The sequence below is a fragment of the Ambystoma mexicanum genome, chromosome 12, assembly GCF_040938575.1.
Source record: "Ambystoma mexicanum isolate Mex_15411 chromosome 12, UKY_AmexF1_1, whole genome shotgun sequence".
Lineage (NCBI taxonomy): Eukaryota > Metazoa > Chordata > Amphibia > Caudata > Ambystomatidae > Ambystoma > Ambystoma mexicanum.
In genome coordinates, this window is record NC_090936.1 from 509,101,537 (window position 1) to 509,121,153 (window position 19,617).

At 46.3% G+C, this 19,617-nt stretch overlaps 1 protein-coding gene across 3 annotated transcripts in view; it reads left to right on the forward strand.

The window, feature by feature from the left end:
- The window catches only part of LARGE1 (LARGE xylosyl- and glucuronyltransferase 1), a 1,248,067-nt gene that overhangs the window by 644,016 nt on the left and 584,434 nt on the right, over nucleotides 1–19,617 (forward strand). The window lies entirely within an intron of this gene.

A 19,617-nucleotide genomic window follows, 5' to 3' on the forward strand; every position in this document is an offset into this window, starting at 1 on the left:
AAATGTTGTTTAAAATGCACAATTTGCATCACATTTAATCAAATAACTCCCTCTTTGCTACTATTGAAACAGTGTCATAAAAGGAATGAATAGCCATGTACAACTGTGGGCCACTTTTCATTGGTGCCCGAGACAATTTTATGGCCCAGTCTGACCCTGATGTGTGGTTCAATTCTCCACCCTGGGCAGGGAGGACCAAGGAGGTCTCTTGATTATCTCCATTCACTTGAAAGACAGATATTACATCTGCAGCCTTTGTGGGGGCTAAACAGTGAGCTCCAGCAGAATCTGCAACTTGTACAGATAGCAACAGAAGCGTTAAAAGAGAAGGAAGAGGTGTGGAAATCCTACAACAAAGAGGGCAATCTTGGCTGTTTCAGAGAAAAGGGCAAGGGCATGTTGGAAAGTGTGGGCTGGCTGAGCAGGAGGGTAAAGCGGGTGCCATTGCACAATATAGAAGCTTTTCAAAGAAGAACCCAGAGTGCCCAGACCGAAGAAGAGCTTATAGACTCCTCTGATCATAGGGATGCCTCTTAAAGCTTCGAGGAAATTGAGGTCATTGTGGGGCATTGAGAATAAGGAAAACCTGGAAAGTTTTTAGCAAATTTATTAAGGTTAATGAGCTTAGAACAAAGATTGACATTTGAAGAAGATTTGAGCCTATCGGAAAACTTGGGGGCTATTTGAAAAATATGCATGCCCTGATGAGTTTTGGAGCACAGACGCGACACCTCTACCATCTTGGAGCAAAGAGATAGCCCGAGTTGGAGATTTTTTTTTTTGAAAACAATACAAATTGACCTCTTTAAGTTAAGAAAGAATTAGAAAGCATAGCAAAGATTGTAGGATGGAGGGTGACACTGAGATGCAAAAAACAGACCTAAACCTCTGGGCATGTCGAGCCCTGAAATGAGGGCTTACTGAGATGACTTTCAGATGAATTTGCCATTTTGAGTGGCTGATGAAATAGGAGACCTTTGGGGCTTGGAACAAGCAAAAGGAAAGGAGGGTGGGTTTTGATGAAAAGGTAGGATCCATAGAGACTTGGTCTAAGTGTAGAGTCTTGTTGCACCTTTGCACAAAGAGAGAGACCGCCACAATTAGAGGCGCATAGTAGACCAAAGGATGTAGCAGCACTATCTTAGAATGGAGATAACATGGCACACAGAGATTTTAGAGGTTTTACAAGGGATATCTCCATACGTTATTAGGTTTAAAGAAAATGTGGACACATAATGTTTGAAGAACTCCCCTAGAGGCTTTGGGCAAGGAGGTAGACAAGGAGAGACGTTTAGCATTGCAGGTGACAATTGGTGATGTGCAACAAAGATGGTGATATGAGGACGTGTAGAACAAGTAGCTAGACATGCAAAATCATTGTGAAATGAGGATACCCCAGAAAAGGCAGAGATTATAGATGATTGATACAAAAGACTGGGAAAGACTAGAGCAATTACTGAGATGTGAGAGAGTTGCAGGTGTGTATGATCGAGATCCAGGCAGGGTTGTGCAAGCTTTTGGCTCCCTTTATCTGTTGGATTGCAACTCCCATCAGACATAGCCATCATAGTGCCCAGGTGCCATGAGAGTTGTAGTTCAGAACATCTGGAAAGCTGCAGGCTTTAGAGCCTGTTGGTGGTTAATTGCAAGCTAAGAAAATTGAGGTAAGCCGGTAGAACTCAGAGTGTGAAGATGCCTCAAGACAATGAAGGAAGCAAACCCGAGGTAGGGGGACATAGGAAGACAGAGGGGAATTGACGGCAAAAAGAAGACTTAAGCAGCTGATTAGGACAATCCTGAAACTCAAAGATGTCGGTGCTGCAGGTGGGGTGTGGCTATGGTTCAGAATTAATGCAGGAAGCATGTAGTCAAAATTGCATGCAACAGGCAGGGAGTGGTTAAGACATGCAGTATGTGGCATCACTCAAGATTTCATGTAGCTGTCAGTTTGTGGCCTAAATGGTGTAATGCAGACTAGTGTTTGATAAAGACTACATTAGGCATTTTGATGTGTGATCAAGGCTGCACAAGGTAAATGGGTCTGTGACCAAGACACTGGGATCTTTGGGGTATAATTGGGTCTCAAGGATGGCTGTAGTCAATACAACAGGAAGGTGTGGTCATGATTTAATGCAGACTGAGTGGAAGTACGACCTCGTGGAGTTAGTTGGGAGCAGGCGAGACTCTGCAGTAAGCCGCCAGAGAGTGTGCAATGCTTCAGGAAGAGCCGGTATGCTTTGATAAAGCTGGGATGCCCCTCTCGAGGTATAACTGGAAGAACACGCATTAGCCATAGAGTTGGGGAGTCTTCACTAAACCAGTGCTCTTTTTTGTGGATACCGTTTGTATTTTGTAGATAACCTACCCCGTTATGTTTTAATTACGCACAGGTCCCCCTCCTCATGACCTTCCTCGCCAAAGAGTCAACTCTTACTGAATGAAAGGACCATTTGGTCAAAAGCGTTCTCTTCGACCTGAGTGTACCCCATTTCTCAAACACCTCCCCTATAGTGAGCTAATAAGAGTGAGGTTTACATGTACCGTCATCCTGCAATATCCCAGAAACAGGGACTGGCTTGTGGAAGCTCTTCTCTGTTATGTTATGCTGTGTTCACCAATATTGATACTGCACCCATCACTACCGTAGTGGTCTTTCGGTGCCTGCTCATGCCTGAAAGGTGGCATATTGTGACCCTGCCAGGGTGTTACGAGACCTTAGTCCCTGGAAAGGAAGGGGAGAGTTAGTAAAGTGGTCAGGGAGGATGATAGTTGATGTAATGGGATTACCTCAAGTAATCTAGAGATTAGCCTTGGTTTCCCTCCCCTCATCATCTTCTTCACCAAAAAGGACACCCAGAAAAACACCACCACAATGCATTCAGCGCAACACTCCTTATTAGCGTGAGCCCCACTGATTTCAAGATTGAACTATTCCTAGCATGCAGAAGTGAGGAATCCTGCACCCAAGTTTCCGAGCCTAGATTCTGAACCTTATAGTGCTTTATAAATGTCGAGGGACATGCCCAAGTAGTCGCCAAACATATACCACTCGGAGACACCATGGACCCCCACCCAAGAGGCTGACCCCTCGCAGATCTCTCTGAATCATGGAAGGGAGGAACCTGCCCCCCACCCCCATAGGGTTCATTATCCCCATCCCATCCACAGATGAGACTTGAAGTGGTTAGTTTACACCCTTGTCTTTTTACCCCAAATGCCACAAAAAGCCTCGCAACAGAAAGGATTCCTTCTGAACCACCTGCAGGAGTACAGGCCATTGTACACCCATAAGTGCTCGCCCCTTTTCTTCTGCTGCCCTTCTCAAACAAACTAAAGCCACAAGGATTACATCCTGCTCTAAGTGAACGGTCGAACGAATATTGCGGGGATACCCTGGGCCTGGTCTTAAAATCGGGGTTTCTGTAAGGACACGCTAGGAAGCAGACTACCTCAAAGTGCACCCAAATCTTAGTCTGTTAAAAAGCCAAGGGTACCAAAACAAGCATTGGCAAAGCCAATAGTTTTGGCGTTTACTACTTTTCTTTGCATTTTGCATTTATTGGCAGCTGGGTGCAAGGAGGAGATTGCACATTTTCAAAGGAAGATGTCATAAGGGGTGCAAGAGAATAAGAAGCAGAATAGAGCAAGGGAGGAAGCCATTGAAAGAGGGTGCCATCGATGAAGACCAAGAGGAAAAATGAGCGAGAAACAGAGAGGGTAAGAAATAAAGTGAGTGTGAGAGGAAGGATGAGAGGTGGTAGAGAGAGGGGGTGAGTGGGTGGGAGAATAGAGTATGTAGGGTGGGGGTAGGGTGAGTGGGTCTAGTGAGAGAGGGAATAGTGTGCGTGGGTGGTGTAAAGAGAAGGGGGTTAGGGTTGAGGGAAGAGAGGGGTAGGAAGGGTAAGGGTAGAGCGGGGTGAAGGGCAGGTATGGTTAGAGGGGGAGGTAGGGTGGGTGGGCATTGAAAGATAGAGGGTTGGGTGGATGGTGTAGGGAGAGTGGAGGAAGGGTGGGTAGGAGGGTGAGCGTGACTGAGGGTGGGGTGGGGGTAGAGAGAGTGGGGCTAGGATAAGTGGGTGGGGGTAGGGTGGATGAGTGGGGATAGGGGGTGTGGGGGAAGTGTGAATGGGGTTTGGGTGGTGGGGGTAGAAAGAGTTGGGGCTAGGGTGCATGGTGGGGGAAAAGAGGTGTTAGGGTTGCATACATAAAGGGGGCTAGGGTGGGTGGGGGTAAAGAGAGTGGGGTTACGGTGTGTGTGTGGGTGGCGGTAGGGAGAGTAGGGGTATGGTGGATGGGGTAGAGAGAGTTGGGATTCAGCTTGGTGTAGAGTGGGGAAAGAGTGAGTGGGGGCATTTAGAGAGTGGAGTGGGTGGTTGGTGGTAGAGAGGGTGGTGGGGTGGGTAGGGGTCGAGAGAGTGGGGATTGTTTGGGTGGCTGGTGTAGAGAGATTAGGGATAGGCTGGGGGGCTGGGGTAGAGAAAGAGGGTAGGATGGACAGCTGGCTGTAGAGATAATGGGGGTATTTAGAGAGAATGGGGTGGGTGGGTGGAGGTAGAGAGAGTAGGGTGGAATGGGCTGGGGTAGAGATACTGTGGGTGGGTGAGGGAGGTGAGAGCGGGATAGGGTGGGAGGGTGATGGTAGAGAGAGTGGGGGGAAGAGTGGATGGCTGGGGGTAGAGAGATTGGGAGTAGGGTGGGTGGGTGTAGGGAGAGTGGGGATAGGGTGGATGGCTGGGGTAGAGAGAGCAGGGGTTGGTTGGGTGGTGGGTAGAGGGAATGTGGGTTGATGGGGTGGGTGAATGGTGGTAGTTGGTTGGGGCAGAAAACATGAAGATCAAAGGAGTCTCAGGAGGACTTTTCAAAAGTATCCCAAAATGGCTCAAACAAAACCCAACCCGCGCATGTAATGGGGGTGAGGTGGGGGTAGAGAGGGTGGGCTGGGGGTAAAGAGGGTCAGCATGGTTCGGTAGAAAGACAACATCTGGATGACTAAAAAAACAGATCGGCCATCGAAAATAGTCCAAAAAATAGCTGAATTGCATGTGAAAAATAAACTTTAGTGAGTTGTCAGTTTCATGTCGTGGCGTTGCCATGCCAACTAGATATTCTCAACCCCCACCCTTCCCTCGAGCTCTTTTTTTAACAACGGTTTTGGCTATTTTGAGGTGCGAGTGACACAGAAATTCACCCAAACCAATAAGATCTTTTAATATAGCCATGTTGGTGCCTCTGACACCAAGGGAAGATCCCATTGAGACACAATCTTTATTCTAAGAGAGTGAAGTAAGAAAAAGCCTTTACACCATCTATGGGCCAGTACATCCAGGACCTCCACCCACCCCATACCCCTCTAAAAGCCTTGATAACAAACCATTGAACCTTGAGGGAGGCCATTGACAACCGCTTTTCAAAACCCTCTACCAGGCAATCCAAAATCTTCAAGGGTGGGCATATAAAATGGTTGAAGAGCTCTAGATGAACACTAGATTGGAAAGGTCACCAATGGTGGGAGTAGGCCTGCCTGGTGGAGTGGTGCTTGAAGTGACGGCCACTGATGATGCTTAAGTATAGAGCTCTACGTTCATAAGCCCTTGCTTCACAATCTTCAGGCTACTAGACAAGTATAGGCTGACCTTCCCCGATAGCTCATGGCCTGATGGGGAAGGGTCCAGAGGAAGAATCATTTCTTGAGTCACTGCTAGCTCCGGGTGCTTTGGGACTAGAAACACTGCAGAATCTTAAGTACACTCACTGAATGAACTCTTGCATCACAGTTTTCAGTACTGCTTGACTGACGCAATCATTCAGAATCTATGTTCTCACTGTTGCAAACCGAGGTACGAAAAAGGCATAAACCTTATTGCACATTCTAGTCAGACCACTGCCACTAGTCTGCTGTGAGGGTCTTGCGGTTGTTATGAAAGTCCTGCAGTCGACCTTCCACCAGGATGCAGCTCTTTCTTCATTGACCAATATCAGGAACTGTGATTCTAGGATACCCCGGCTGTGGGCCAGTCTTGGGAGTGCCCTGCTCTGGACCCTGGAATATTTTGGCCTTTAGACAATCTTCTTACTTGCTGGTTTCATATGTGGCTTCATATCTTGCGGCCTTCCCTGCAAGGACTGAGAATATGTACGGGTATCGTGTTTTTTTTTTTTAACTAACTTGTTAAGCTTGGTCAAACACGTTCCCTAGAAATGGCAGATGAAGCTAAATGTTCTTCGGATTCTGCTCCACTTTCGTTCCTTGATATGTATTGCATAATGCAGTGGTTGTAGAGCAACAGTGGTAACGCTGGAATTGTATACATCACAGTATCAGATAAGTTATGTTTCTTGTGCAATATGGAGACACACATCACTGCAGTCTTCTTCACCTTTTATCAAATTGTACATCTTCTGCAAATGATTTAGAATGGCTTGAGCCTTCTAAACTTGATCAATTATTCGGTGAGGACCCAGGCTAAATCCTGGAAATTACACCTTAAGAGCAGAGTCTAGCTCCTGGTCCCAGGGTTTTCAGATCGACCCCTGCCGAGAATGATCCTGCCCAGTTCGGAACCTTGGGGTTCACCCCCACGTGTTCCGATATGTTTGTTATTATACTAGATATCACTTAGACCTACCTTTAGGCAGCAGAATTGTCTCAGGGACCTCCTATTTCGATTGTGCACCTTATTACCGTAATAAGATGCCCCTGGAGTGTAGAGTTTCCTTGGTAATATGAAGTCCACCTCATGCTTTGGGTTGTTCTGTTCATCATAGAAACAACACTGGCTTCTGGACCTCTCAGGCTGCTTACGATTGTGCGACGGGGAACAGGAGGGCATTTTACACCAGTTCCATTTACAGGCTCTTTTTCCTTTGACAAACAATGCTCAGTTTATCTGTAGCTATTTACAGGGAGGAACAATGCTCTTTAGATCACAAAAGAACGTACAATAGATACAAAATCAGATTTGACTGGAAGCAGTGAGCTTCTTACAATGAGGTAAGGTTGAGTGACATTCTGACCACCCTGTGGAGGGGAGTAAATGTAAGTCACCGGGGACAATACATGGGTGGACGTACATAGATGGATGAAGTGCTAGAGTGGAGGCAGAGAAAGTGAAGGACAGAGGCGGGCTAGAGGTGAGGGAAAATGTTAGCTAGAAGGCAAATCAGAGGTATGTTAAGAGGATATCGCAGAGGCGAGGAGGTAGGCTTTTAGTTTGGTTTTGAAATAATCAGTGTGGACTGTTTCTTGAATGTCCAGGGGAAATATGCTGGACCAGCGGCTATCTTTGTCTTTGGGACCTCTTCCCTGGCACTGTGCTTGTGTGATGACACATCACACAATTTCTGTTCACGTCATACACTGATGACGCAGGCCCTGCTTGCTCAATAGGTTCCTCATAGGGCTTTGTAGAGGCTTCTTTCCCCCCTTCTGCTGCTTCCCATAGGCCCACGAAAGGTTGTGGAAGGCGTTGGCCGCCCCAGCACCCATACCTCTGGCACTTCAACGTGCCCGGGTGATCATCTGCTGACATGTCCTATGATCCCATCATATGCAAATATCTAACAGGTAGGCTATACCTTTTGAGAGATGGGGTAACTGTCAATTATTGAGCAGAAGAAAATACTGAATGCGAAAATTCCAGTTTATTTTTCGGATTTTGCTGCAATTATGAGTGGGGTGGTCTAGGGTAGTTAATTATGTGAAGGGAGTATGAGGGGGGGCTGCCGGGGTCTCACCCACATATAATCGCACAAAGAGAACAGAAGAAATTGAGCATTTTTGCATTCAGAATGTTATTTTTTTTCAGCAATCGCGCTGATCCAGGGATGGTAGCTGAGATCTGTGATGTAGCTCAAGTAGTGTTGGCATTAGGACGGTACTGTGTCCTCCCCCATCAAAGTAACCGTCTCTATGTCTACATGTGTTGGGGGGGGGGGGGTGGGATCCCTTCCCTCCCCTCTCCCTTGTCCAAACCCCCCTTGGGGGAGCTTGTGACTAGAGCCCTCGCAAGCCTTGAAACGCAGCCCCAGCCTGCTTGAGTCCAGGAGTAATTGAAAGGAAAAAAGGCAGATGGTGGCCAGGGGACCCCTGGAGTAAAGCCTCCTCGGTGCTTGGGTAATGGATTGCGCCACTGAGGTGAGGGCTGTATCTGCTGCTCAAACACAGCGCGCTCCCCCGAGACCTCCATCTGCAGCTGAAATGGGCCGTGTAACTCGGCAGAGAAGATTGCCATTCCCGGGCAGGGCTGGGCACTGGGGCCCGGCGTTTCCGGGATCTGAGCACAACTGACCATGTTAAATTAGCCTGCAAAAAGGATGTTGCGCCGCGATATGAGATGATGCCAGCAGCCTGTCAGAGTAGAGCCTCATGCCGGGCTGGGGAGGGGTGAAGGGGGATCTGTGGAGATGAGTACTGCACTGGGCGTCTCTGCTGGGGGTCGCCATACAAATGGACTGGGCCAAGGTGACTTCCAGGGAAGCCATTTTGCCCAGTGGGAGGGAAAAGTGTGTATATGGGTGGTGGTAAAGCCATACAATAACGGGCTTTACTAGGGAGGGGAAGTCTGTGTAACTAGCGGGGAGGGGCTTTACTCACTATAACAGCCACATATCATTTGACAACGTGCTGCACAGACGTGTTTTGGAAAGCCTGGCCGTTGTGCGGATTGCATTCTCTAAACCCATGGTCATTTCCGCTAGCAGAGGTTTGTGTATATACGGACGACAATTCACCAAAATGCCAGGGCTATCAGACGTTCCATCATGTACCTGATGGCACCACAGGAAGTGACATCACATGACCTCAGACCAAGTGATGCTACGTGGCCTTTTGCCCTGGTGACATCACAGGAAGTCTACATAGCCTAAGTACAAAAAACCTACAATAAGTGCATGATAAATACAGTTACAAATATTAAGTACTACAGTGAACAAAAGGATATTTTTGTTTTTAAATATAAGATTACTTCAGTGCCTATTATAATCTTTCTTTTATAAGGCGCCAGAGAGTGCCCAAATAGGATTCAAACCTGTGTTGCGCTGCTTCCAAGACAAACGCGTTGCCCCGGAGCTATCCTTCCTCCCCAGGACTGCCGTGCCAATATTGAATGGGTTCAGTCATAAATGACAGGGGCAAACCCAGCAGAACACCTTAGGCCTGGAGCCCCGATTTCCTATGTCCGTGCTGCCTCATTTGGCCAGTCACTGCCATTGTAGCTATGCAGATGTCTCGCATACAAGGTATGCCCATAATATGCCTAATACCGCCTCACATGTCCGGCACCACTTTAAAATGTTATATCCTCCATTTACTCAATACTGTTCAGTTTGATACGAAATTAAGTCGCATCTGATATGTTTAGTCATCATATGGCAGCTCTTGCCTCACCAGCTATGATCATCATTGCACCATGCAGACTCCGTCATCCTAGAATTCTCATTGTTTGCCAGGTAAAGCCCGAAATGCTAGGTACACGACTGCCTGTATGTACCCAGATACCGTGCGCTGCTTTAAGATGGATTTCATATCTACACACACAGTTTTAGTTCAGGGAGGTTTATTTTGTATTAGAAGTGGTCAGCCGACACGTGCCTACCGGGCCCTCATAAAATACCATGACCCCGGTGCAAAGATGTGGCACATAAACGAGAAAACCTTAGATCAGGCCAAATTCAACCAATACTACCTCATATGCCCCAAGAAGGCACTCTATGTACTAATGCGATTACCTTAGACTACACTCCAACTAGCCCAGTGACATCCTCCCCTCGCCATGGTGCTGCTAAATGCGCTCTCATGCTACCAAATGAATCATGTCTAGGCTAACCACTGCGTTCTATTATGCTTATGTTACTATGTATATGCTAACAAACGTGTTTAAATCATGTTTGCAATATGTACATAGAAACAAATGTATTATAATGTAATGCACTACAATCATGTTCACCTTTTATCACCATCACTATGTGTCGCCTACTCACTAATACACCTGTCGGTGTACAAACCAGCCTTGAAAAGGGCCCTGAAGGGTCGAAACACGTGTCGGCTGACCACGTTTAATACATAATAAACCTCACTGAACTAAAACGAAGTGTGTAGATATGAAATCTATCTAAAACCAGTGCAAGGTATCCGGGTACAATTAAGTACACAATCCGGGCACAATTCAACCCAAAGGAGAAGGGGCTGGGGGGAGCAGCTCTACTAACCCGTGACCGTGCATCTGATAAGTCTAGTCACCAATAGAAAGCACATGGGGAGACTATGATCTAGTGCCCAATTTGCTTTCCCATAGGTACATGACTGGGCTTGATTGTTCATTTTAAAACGCAATTTTAGCTGATTCACTTTTTGATAATTTCAGTCAGAGAAGTTAGACCCGATGAGGAACAGTGATTTGTCCCGGATCACACATGTTGGTCAGGTGAAGATGCCAGGACTTGTGCCTTGTTCCCTGTCTCCAGTTTACCCAGTAAACCACATCCACTACCAACCCATCTTTAATTTTGCACCAACATACTAGTATGTTTGCATGGTGTTCTTTCATAGCAACACGTTTGTGTTTAATAAAGCAGATCTCTGAAGCACCAAAACGCATTTATAATCTGCAAATACAAACGAAAGCTTAATGAAAAACTGTTGGGTGAAATAAATGATTTATTGTGACTGAATGCAGGAGGAACACAATAGCTACTAGCCACCCCTTCATTCACTGGCCTCATTCCTTGGTACATACTGCATATTAAGTTCATTTCCTACATTTGAAAAGTGTATAGAAATAACTGCTTTGCACAGTTTACAAATGAAGTGTCACACATAATACTTAAAACATGACACCTAACCATACTGCAAAGAGAGATGTGTGCGCACCCAAACGCAACACAAAACGTGTACATGGGAATGTAGCTACCCCCACGATAGTAATTTGTACACTTCTTCAGGAGATGCTTGTGGTCATGGCTCCCACTGTGCAATCAGTCGTTATTTGGAAAAGGGGAAAGGAACTAAACACACTTACAGGGTCATTATGATTGGAGTGAAGTGGTGAATCAGGGTTGTACGCCTTGATGGATCTCTCCACCCCACTTTCCACCACTGACTAGGTAGCGGGGAGGCACAGAGAGTAAATACGCCCTCCACCATGCTGTCGTCCTTTGGCTTGCCATGGTATTCTCCTTTTTACACCAGCATATCATTTTCATACTGGCGTAACACCAGTGGCTTCCTAAGGAAACCGACTCATTTTAGCACTTGCTCAAGACCAGGCAGATTCCAAAGGAATCCTTTAATAAAACCTATTTTGCAGGCAGTATTTATTTTTTCACAAGACACAGAGTAAAACAAAAGAGAACACGCGAGGTTGCCTTGCTTTACTGTTTCCTTAAATCTTCCCCATTGTGATTTTCTAAAATTGCAGACGGGGGTCCCAGCAGCTTGCAAGTGCAACGGTTGGTGGTCCCCTGCTTACAATTAGCATCTTTTTAGAGAATAACCTCCTATTACTGCAAAGTGATTTATTTCAGGCATCCGTGTCTTTTTCCATGAGCAATAAATCACATGTTGACATTTTAATGTGAGAGCCGGAGATCGCAGACGCAGTGCCAGAGGGACCAAGGAGGTGGGTAGCAGCTGGTACCCCTGGGTGCCCCCAAATGACGTCCATGAGAAATGTAAGTGTGGCTTTAATAGGAGCAGGTTCTCAAACAAAATGCCATCTGTGACCTCTGGCTATCATAAGCGAGTTTGAAAAAACCTGGTTATCGCATTGAATGTCACTTGCAATATCTGTCCGTTACAAGATCCTGCCATAGCTTCACCTGGACATCAGCAGGTGAACTTGAGATTACAGCCATTTTGAGAAAAACACTGACCATGGGAGGAAATCCACAGAGATAATCAACCATTTTAAGAGTGATGTACGGGCCATCACCATAGGTTTTTCTCCTAGGCGACGTACGGGCCATCACCATAGGTTTTTCTCCTAGGCGACGTAGGGCTAAGAAAGGAGTCGCTCACAGAACACAGGCCCAGTGCCCATTAAGGGAGTGGGTCATGACCATCCACCAAAGGATGAACCGATCCGCATCCCACCACTCATAGAAATGATCATGAGGCAGGCAACCTTCTAGACGTGGCCCTATGCATGGCAACCGCCCATGCTTTCAGAAGACCCATGCCAGCTCCCCATAACCGGAAGACTTCCCTGGGAGAGGTAGCCCTCACTGAACAGGCATGTAGGGTAGCTCTAACGCTGCATGGATTACTTGCTTCTCCCCCACTGCATGCATCGATAAGTTAACATCTCTTACAAATTAATTCTCTTAAATGTCAGGAGGAAAGACTAATCATTCACAGACATTATTGATGGCTGAAAGAGGATCAAGAGATGGCAGAGGCAATCGATTTGATTAAGAAAGTGTCCCCCATCTTGGGATATTTTACTGAAAAATATATTGACTATTCAAAGAATAATCAAGCACGTCAATGTGTGCTGTAATGCTAATTCCCAGAAGAATTTGTCTCGGGCAATCCTGGCGAGACAAGCACGTTTAAAAAATGTCTGCCTACGTTGCTTTCCCTATTTAAGATATGTTCTGGTCACTTCTTAAAAAGCGGAGTTTAAAAATGGAGAGCTTGTAAAACGTGTGCAGAGATGTCCTATGGGCCAGGGTGGCTGAACTAAGAGTGTTAGCTCCGTCTGCAATTCGCATTGGTACAGGATGCCCAATGGAGAGTCGGCACCACTCTACAATCTTAAGCACTACTGGAACGCTTGGCAGGAAGGGTTTTGAGCGTGCAAAGTAAAGGTTCGTGGTATTGAGTACCTGACCTCGCTTTTAAGGGCAGTGTTTGGTCTGCAAGCTGTGGGTACACAATGGTTATCCTTATGCCTTTTGTGAAGACACTGACAATGGCCTTCAGGAATATACATCAGTATTTTGATAAGGAACAGAGGTACTGAAATGTGACATTAATACCTCCATATATGGAGGTATTAAAGGGGAAGTTCGCTCAAAAATGGTATTGTCCCTATCGTTCGGGCATGCATTTTTAAGCATACTGTAATCGATCTTAAAAAATTCCTATGCATCTTACCTTAGTTTTCCTAACTTTTACACAAATGCAAAAAACAACGGGTTGGGCGCAGCCATCTTGTGCTAATCTTATCCGTTGATACATTGCCCTAAGTTTATGTGCCCTTGCAGCAAGAATACAGATCGCTCGCCCCTCAAACCGACTTCACCAGTCCAAACGATATGCTCCACCTGTTTTCATGACATTCATGGCCAGCGTAGCCAAATGTGCCCCATCATCACCCATGCCATAATGTTACTTAAAGCAGGACCAGGAAGATAAACGCACGCATCCTCTCACAGCGCGTAACTTTTCTTTCTTGTTCCAAATAGGAGAGCAAAACATTTATTTTTAAGAAAACATCAATAGTCTGCAATGTAACAAGTGCATTTATTTTGCAAAGAACGCTCACAAGCGATGATTAATTCCACGAAATGAACAATATCTTTTTGCAACACAAGTTATAGCTAGCGAACATCGCATGCTTCGAATGGTCTTTATAACTTCTTTATGATACGCTGATTATGATTAGTGATCGGTCAATCCCTGTATTCCAATTCTTGTGTGTCCTTATGTTAAACCAGCAAAACGTTCTAATGACGCACATATTGTACCGTTAGTGAGAAGATGGGGATTCTTTTCACTTTGAAGCGCAGCGCTTTCACATCAGCACGTTTTTACATCATAAATGCTGACAGGTTGCTCCTTATTGCTGGTACCGCTAAAGGGCAGATTGGTCCTTGTCGGTCGTCCCACATCACGGTTATCTAATAAGCAACGTTGATGATTATCCACCAGTGTTGATTGAAAAATCCATCTGAGCAGAAGGCCCTTTGGATAAAATGCATACAATGGATGGGGATGCAGAATAACTCTGACACCAAATAATGAAACCAACTCAGGAAGACGGCAAAGTTTTGCTATTTTATGAACAATTATCTAAAACGGGGAGTTACAACAGACATCAACCGACGTTCGCTCGAGCTCTCAGTGAATTTATCATAAAAACACATTTATATACTAAAAATTCATCATGCGTGACATCATACTACGTGGCAAATGAGAAAAACCTATGAGGGGTAGTGATGGGCTCAAGAAGAACATATAAGTATACCCTTTATAAGGGGTGGGATTGTGAATGGATATCTACTGTCAGGTGGACGACCTACCTCCTAAAACATGCCATCTTCAATACTATTAAGTACACAATATTTAATTGGTTCTCAAACTATAAGGCCCTTCGTTATATGGCCCTCTACAATTAGTTGGCACGCTTGTGCCATGTCTGGAACATTCGGTTCACTTACCAGCACGTAAACTCAAACTCGGGTGCCAGGAGGTGGACTTGACTCTAGCTCGCCACCCAATTAGCCCAATGTCTTATCACCCATGCCTTCTGCCATGAAGATTGTCTTTGAACTTGGCCTTGCAGAGTGTTCTTGTCTCTGGGAATATAAAGGAGTGCAGGCACGTACTATCATAGTTCTGAGACTCCAAGCTCAACTCTATTTCCATTGGCTCACATGACAGGACCATAATTTGGACCATTTTTCAGCATTTAAATGTCTTAAATGAATAACACTTGGCATGCTTGGTATTCTTTCTTTCCACCACAAGAAGGGATAATTCAGCTTCTCACGTTCACCGCCTTTAAGAATAGATAAACAGCCCTGGCTGCTTCAGCTTTGGTACCAGGCCAGAAATCATCGCCATTCGTATCCATGATCTCAGCTCATTGTTTGCTGTGACACAGCTCCCAGCCTTTCCTCTACATGGGTCCGGGCTTACTAAATTCATGACACTGATGTCCAGCTTCTATTCAATGGTAACTTTACCTGTAGTCTATTTGCTATGTATAGCCAGCTTCTAAGATTACTTAATCTACTTGTTTTGCTGCATCTGTACAGTTATTGAATGGCTTGCATTTTCTACAGTGCGTCACACACATGCAATCTTCTTTTCGCATATGAAAGTTTACTCAATTCTTAACCTCATCATCAGTTTCTAGAAGGTCCATGCATTCTCTTTAGCCAGTGTGTCACACTAATTTCTTGTGACGTCATCAGCTCCTCTTTCACTCATTTTCATATTCTTTCAGGGCGTTCCTCCCTCAGATTATCATCTCTTTCGGAATACATCTGATAAGGTTTTCTCAGTGGGTATTTTCTTTCGAATATTCGCTGTGGTATGGTCACAACTGCAGTTGTCAAGCATGGCACAATCTCAGGCTTCCAACATACAGGTGTGGGGGGGCGGGATTTCTTACAGAGACATGCAGCTGCTCCTCTACACATCCGATGGTAGACAGAAACTACATGGCATGCGCAGAACGGTACAATATAGCTGTGTAGATAACGGAATAAACAAATATATTTTAGTAGGCATAACAAGTTACCATATAATTCACAACCGGATGAAACGTAATCATAAACACAAATCGCACAGAATGAACACAGACAAGACAACATGGGGGAGTAGTTGCGATCTGCATGAAAGGTTAGCACTGTGAAGTAGGTATAGCTCCCAATGGTATGGTGAAGCAGATGCACCCGCTTCACATAGCGGGCCCTACCAGAAAAAAGGGACAGATGGTAACGTTTTCTGTTGAACCACAGACAGATGGCATTATAATGGAAGTGGTAAGATTAGTGATCAAAAAGAGAACCAAGTGCTGATGGAAAAGGTTCAGGCCCCACCCCTCCACAACCCCCATTTATGGTGCACAAGGATGCAACGGTGACCGCACACTAGGATATCCCACGGAACAAAGCAGTGTCGGTATCACTAGCCTGCATACAGGTTGTGTTTGCGGGTCTTCGAGGAATAATCATCTCAATTTGGTCCATTTAACAACCCATAACTCTGCACATAATATTTTGGTGAGAAAGGCCAGTAATCAATACGTCCAAAAAAGTCATACCTCTATTCACACCTCTTTAAACTATGCACAAATAACAACCATTAGTAGAAAGATAAACCACAAGATATGCACTCCGTTTTTTATAATGCGCAGTATAAATATAATTCAACATAACGTACTGTCAATTATTTTGGTCAAATTGCACGTCGCTGAATTAGTCATTATACATACAGCACACATGCTGTTTTTAATTGCACAACTATTATGTATATTTGAGCCTACATAATTTCAGGAAGTTTGATTCTCTCCATGTCAAGCTGAGCAACCGCTCCGAACAACAGTTTGCAGAAATGCAAACTACATTTTTGTATGTCCACTTTCAATATAGTACATGTTAATATTTTTTGTGGGTATTTGACACATTGTGTCCTTTGAACAGTTGCTGACTTTCGCTGAAGGCCAAATAACAATAGCAGCCTCTTTTCAGTGATTGAAGCCAGAGACTGGTAGGTTTCAATTTTGAGAAAGTATGCCACAACAAAAAAAAACAATGGACAAGACGCTGCTTCGGGCAAGTGGTTCAAGGACAGTTACAAACAGCTATGCAAAATATGTTTCGAAAAGGAACCTAAGAACAATCCAGAAAATGATGTGTTGCTGTTACCTTTGGGGATATACCATCTCTGTAAGAAAATTAAGTTGAGAACCATCGTATCCCTTGCCCAGCACTGTTTCATGGCACAAAGCATACCCCTACTCCTAGAGTGCTATATACCAACCACCCATCCTTACTATGTACCTGTTCCGCTCTTGAATCATTTGTTTGCTACGTACACTTCTCCAGCATTGGATCTTTCATTGATTCACATGCTTAGAATATTCCCCGTCGTCAGACTGGCACCCCTCGGTACACATATATAGCCTTTTCCAATAGGAAAACTTCCGACACTTTTGTGTCCTATCCTCGTCCTTTTAGGACCCGCCTACGCATGCTCCGCAGGCCGTCCCGGTATAAGAGGCCCGCCCCCGCGGTTCCCCTTCAGATTTCAACCGTCTCCAAAGTAGTGGGATCTCCTCGTGTTGTCTTACTATTTTGTACTAGGTTGCCTTATTGGATTTCGAGTACGATATGTCCTCTGTATCAGGAAAAGCGCTGTTCCGTCCATGCGCGACGTGCGGCTTGAAAAAGGTTTACGAGGGGGACGGAGATATGGATTGTATATATTGCCTCCACCCTCACCATTCGGCGGATGCCTGCGACATATGCAAGGGTTTTTCTCAAAAAACCCTCAAAGACCGGAACCGACGCCTGGTGGCATGGCTGAATGAGGGTGCGGGGGCATACCCCCCCTCGGAGGTAGGCTCCACACAGTCGGTGAAAACATCACGCTGTGCGGCCTCGTCGGAACCACCGGCGAAGAAATCTAGACCGTCGGAAAAAGAGTCGTCTGGAACTCACTCCACTACAGACTCCTCGTCAAAGAAATCATCCTCATCAAAAAAGCATGAGAAGGAAAGGAAATCCTCCTCTGGCGATCATCACAGATCGACCACGAGTCGAGAGTCGAGTACAAGCGGGCACAGTGTGGAGAAGGCGGGACCGCCAAAACCACCTGCGAAGCCTGCGTCGTCGACGGCGATCCAGTCACCGGCCGCCTTCCCGCCACTAGCGCAAGGGGCATCCTCCGTCCCGTCGACAATGGCGTCGACGAGAGCCTCGTCGACGGGGGTCCTACAGGAGGCCTGGAGGCCTGAAGTCTTCGACCCTACCCCCCCAGAGGCTTTGCTACAAGAGCAAGCTATGTTGCTGTCCTCGGAGGACGAGAGCGAGAGAGTGGCTGGCCCAGCAGACCTAGGGCTACGAGCGGCTGCCAAGTCGTCGACAAGGGCATCCGTTAAACCGGTATCTGCCCCTCTCCTCAATCCTCAATCGGTTTTGTCGTTGGATATTCTGTCCTCGCTTCAGTCCTTGCTACGGTCGTTGGACCAGCGACTTCCCCAGGCCAGCCTGCCACAGTCACCCGTCGACGAGCCGTGCCCGTCCCGTCAACCGCCGCACCCACGCACGCCAATCTCAACACTGGCGCAGGAGGAAGGTGAGCTGCCAGATTCTGAGTCGGACAGGGGAGCCATGTCAGAGGTCTCTTTATCCCCCTCCAGGGATCCTACCTGGGAGTCAGAGGCGGAGTTAGAAAACCCCAGAAGCCCAGCTCACCCGTCCCCTCCGGACGACATTGCGTCATTCCATTCGATGATGGAGAAGGCATGCAAAGAATTTGGTCTGTCCCAGGAAGAACAGAAAAAGGACTGTTTTTTGTTCGACCACATGGGCAAGAGAAGGAGGTCGGTGTTCTCGATGCCGATACTTGACCATGTATGGAAAGAGGGGTTGCAGACAATGAGACACCCATTCTCAGAACCAGCAGTGAAAGGACGCCTAGAAAAAAAGTTTAAGGCTCCAGAGTCTACACCCAAGTGTCTATCCTCTCAACCAACACCAGACTCGGTGGTGTCGGCAGCGAGGAAGGCAAAGGCACAGCACAAGTGCACGACTCCACCCGAGAATGAAGCGAGACTCCAAGATGCCTTTGGCAAGAAAGTGCTCTCCGTGGGAGCGACCACAGTAAAGGCAGCAAACTCTCTGGCAATTGTAGCCAGATACGATAGGGAGATGTGGCACAGGCTGGCTCCGCTGCTTGACCATCTTCCAGAACAACAGAGGAAGGCGGCGATGCTACTGGTCCGAGAGGGCGAGGAAGCCTCAAATCACGCAATGAACATCGCAGTGGATCTTGCGGAGTCTGGCTTCGCAAGTCAATAATGGGGTCGTATTACATCGACAGTCATGGCTGAAGTGTACCTACTTCAGACCAGAAGTACAATTCAAGGTCTTAGATATGCCCTTTGAGGGAGACCTTCTTTTCGGTGAGAAGGTGGACGAGGCCCTAAAAGGGATGTAAGAAGATTCGGACACGGCACGTTCTTTGGGTGCCCTCCAGAGTGGCAGAAGATGCAAGTCTTTTCGCCCCTTTAGAGGGGGCTTCAGGTAATTCAAGATTCTCTTCTGGAGACAGATCACAATCGGCTAACCGTCGACGAAACTTCCAGTCTTCAAGAAAAAGAGCATCATACCCATCGTCGGCGAGAGACAAGCAAACTAAAGATCAGCAGTGACGTTCCACAACCCGTTCTGGGGGGAAGAGTTTCAGCGTATGTTGACGAATGGGAAAGGATAACGACGGACCAATGGGTGTTAGACACTATAAGACATGGACACTCTCTTCAATTCAAACACAGCCCTCCGCAAATTCCACCTGCGTTCACCGCTCAGTCCCATATGAAGGCACTGCAACAAGAGGTTACACTCATGTTAGCGAAGGGAGTGATAGAATTAGTTCCAACATCACAGAGAGGCCAAGGAGTCTACTCAAGATACTTCGTCGTAAAAAAGCCGAACGGCAAATGGCGTCCCATTCTGGACTTACGCGAGCTCAACAAGTCCTTAAAGAGCCTGAAATTCAAGATGCTCACTCTGCAGGAAGTGATCCGCGCAGTTCAAAAGGGAGATTTCCTGGCGCCCCTGGATTTACAGGACGCGTATTTCCATATTCCAATGTGTCAAACACAGGAAATTCCATCGTTTTGTAATAGGGCGAACCCACTACCAATTCACGGTTCTTCCTTT